Here is a 3,183-nt window from a genome sequence, read left to right as displayed (position 1 = left end):
AGTATGTTACAGCAGTTCACACGTGTTACATCTTATTCCTTCTTCTCTTTTTCTAAGTTTTACTTTCGCCGATACTTATGGTGCCGAAACCCGGGACCTTTAGATACTTGAATAATTTTTGTTTTCAAGAAGAATTTTTATTTTGTCGGTTCCCTTCATTTTATAAAATATGGCCAGTAACGGAATCGTGAGAGCATCTGGAGGGTTAGAACCAAAACAACCAACCTCAAGCTGCAGCCAAGCAACCTTCATCTGAAGGAAACCCACCTCCGGAAGAAATTCAGCCACTACCGGAAGTCTCTTAAGCGCAAGCTCATCCCACAACGCTAGAATGGATCAAGGTCCGTTCAGCAACCGCCTAGGACCTGAGGAAGATTAGTATCGGACTTATATCGGAAAAATTTCACCGAAGAGACTGGAGAATTGAATCACTAGAGATAGCTGGAGGGATGTGCCTGGTGAACACTGGCAGTTCCAACTCCATTGCTGGAGAAGCCCTTTGCCCCTCCATTGCCCAGAAACCCTAGAAAAGCTATGTTATGGAGGGAGGGCACACCAGATTCAGGAATGTCAGTGTAAACTAATCATTCTGGAAGGCCCTTGTGAGGTAAAGAGAGAGGTGGAGATAGAGTTGGCAAGGTGGGGATTTAGTAAGGAAAACTATCTGGTACATATTGTAGGAAGTATGCCAAGGGAATACAAAGTAATGTGGGATGTGACCTGCTTGGGCTAGGATTAGCAAGGGAAAATGGAAGATTAGATTAGGAGGTAAAATTTACAAATGTCATTTCAGAGGAAGGACGGGTTGGAGTAATTAATCAGGCCGAGGACTGGAGACAAAGCCTTAGAAGGGAATCTGAAGGTATTTTTTTTAAAGAAGAGGACATGCTCAGGACGATCGGGAGGTCGGTTCATGAGATTTACTGTGACATACGTGAAAGAGAGGAGATTCCCACAGGCGCTACGTCACCACATCCGGGAAGACCTCGAAAGTTTAAAACGCCAGGGAATAATTATGGAGAGTACTTCCCAGTACAGTAGTTCGCTGTGGGCTGTGAAAAAGAAGAGCGCACCTGGTGAAACTATCGAAAAGTACAGGGTGGTGATTGATTACAAGAAGCTGAACGAGAATTCCAAACACCTAAAGTATCCGATCCTCAGATTTGAAGACATTTTGGACAGGCTGAGCGGGGCGACGGTTTTCAGCACATTGGACTTGAAGGCCGGATATCATCAAATTAAAATGCACCCTAAGGATCAACATAAGACGGCATTCACGTTTGAAAGGGGTCACTATGAGTTTACAAGGATGCCGTTTGGCCTCAAAAATGTCCCCATAACTTTTCAGCGCCTGATGGACGAGTTTCTGAAAGGAATTGACGAATCCGTTTGTCAGATTTACATGGATGACCTCCTTGTGTTTAGTAAGAACGAGATTGAACACGTGCGACACTTGAATAGCGTATTCCAGAGAATAAGACATTTTGGGTTCAAATTGTCAGGGGAAAAGTCGGCGCTGGGGCAGGAACAAATATAATTTCTGGGTCACACAATTTCTAAGGAGGGAGTTAAACCAGACCCGGATAAAGTTTCAGCAATCCAGAAAAAGGCAGTACCTAGTGACATAAAAGGAATTCGGGAGGCGTATATCCCATAACCTTCCAGGGATAAAGTTTTTGAGGGGAATTGACGAATCTGTATGTGAGATTTATAAGGACGATCTCCTAGTGTTCAGTAAGAAAGAAGATGAACACATGCAGCGTTTACACAGCGTATTCCAGAGAATTAGGAAATTTGGGCTCAAATTATTGGGAGAGAAATCATCGTTGGGGCAGGGACAAATACATTTTTTGGGCCCCACGATTTCCAGGGCAGGAGTTTTTATTATTATTTTATTCAATTTATTATTTTCGTTTATTTATTTATTTTTTAGTTGATAAAAATGTACATTTTACTTATGCTGCTATTTGGATTTTTTAAATAATATTTATTGCAAATTATATGATATGTATATTTTTTTTAATTCAATACTGGCTAGTAGTTTTGGTTGGTTCATTTTGAAACCCTACTGCCACCGCACTATATATTCCTTATATAGATAAGTAAAAGTAAAAAGAGGTAATAAGCGGAATTTAGCCAATTATATGTCTGTTTCTGTCTACAAAACTATTGAGTGAGGTTTCAGTAAATATGATATAATTTGTAAAAGGGAAATCAATTAAGTTTCGATGTTAAAATAAAATAAATTTTATCGAATTTAATCTCAAAACGATCTAGATTTCTTTATGAGTCCAGCGTTTGTACCAATTCGGCCATCCTTAAAAACAATCTTAAATACAAATTTACAACCACATTAATTTTAAAAACCTTTATGCAGGCTATTAATTTCAGTCCCAAATTACCTTATTTTGTGAATGTTTCACGTTAACATTAAAACTTTTAATCACAGTTAATTTACACTATTACACTTTATCAATATTGTGATAAAGTGTAATAGTGTAAGATTGTCCTGGGGATGGCCGAAGTGGCCAAAACATTGGACTTGTAAAGGAATATAGATTGTTTTGAGACTTAAACTGGATACAATTTATTTTATATAAACAATTATAACCAGTCTAGAGAAAATGAAAAGATTTTTTATGAAGTAAGCTTTAATGTTATATAAATAGCCTCACTATTAAAGTTTTTTATTTATTTATTTATTTATTGATATTTACAACTGTATAAAAATACAAGAAGTAAATTTGATCATAATTACATAATGATAATGATATGAAACAGCAAGTAGAGAAACTACCCAGTAGTAGAACCCTAAAAACATTTTACAATATAAGGTCACGAGGTCATATTCTTTTCCACTGTTAAAGTAAATTTCTAAAGTAAACTCACATTTCGAATAACGATGACCTCTGGCCGAAAAGTTGTACAGAAATAAATGAACTTTAATGAAACACTGAGGAATTTTTATTCTCTTCTCTTCAAACTATCAACTTTGAAAAATAGAAAAATACTAAACCCTTTACCACGCTTCACAAATTTAACGACCCACATTAAATATTTGCATGCCTCACAAATTTGATGGCTCCTTAAGTATATAACGGCCTTCCAATTGAAAACATTAAGATTCTCATCTTGCTCACTCTGGTAGATCAGTAACTACAGTACAGTAACCTCCTCACTTAT

General features: G+C 37.1%; 1 protein-coding gene across 1 annotated transcript in view; it reads right to left on the bottom strand.

The window, feature by feature from the left end:
• LOC106681445 (venom serine protease) overlaps window positions 1–2,984 on the bottom strand; it is a 28,416-nt gene extending 25,432 nt beyond the window's left edge. The window contains exon 1 of the mRNA XM_067048940.1: window positions 2,890–2,984. The gene's annotated coding sequence lies outside the window, so the exon portion shown is untranslated. The remainder of the gene's footprint in view (window positions 1–2,889) is intronic.
• Between the last annotated feature and the right edge of the window lie 199 nt (window positions 2,985–3,183).

Source organism: Halyomorpha halys, unplaced genomic scaffold, assembly GCF_000696795.3.
Source record: "Halyomorpha halys isolate HHAL.00 unplaced genomic scaffold, Hhal_1.1 Scaffold338.1, whole genome shotgun sequence".
In the NCBI taxonomy this organism is placed as follows: Eukaryota; Metazoa; Arthropoda; class Insecta; order Hemiptera; family Pentatomidae; genus Halyomorpha; species Halyomorpha halys.
The sequence above is the reverse complement of the archived record's forward strand: the minus strand, read 5'-3'. Positions and strand labels throughout refer to the sequence as shown.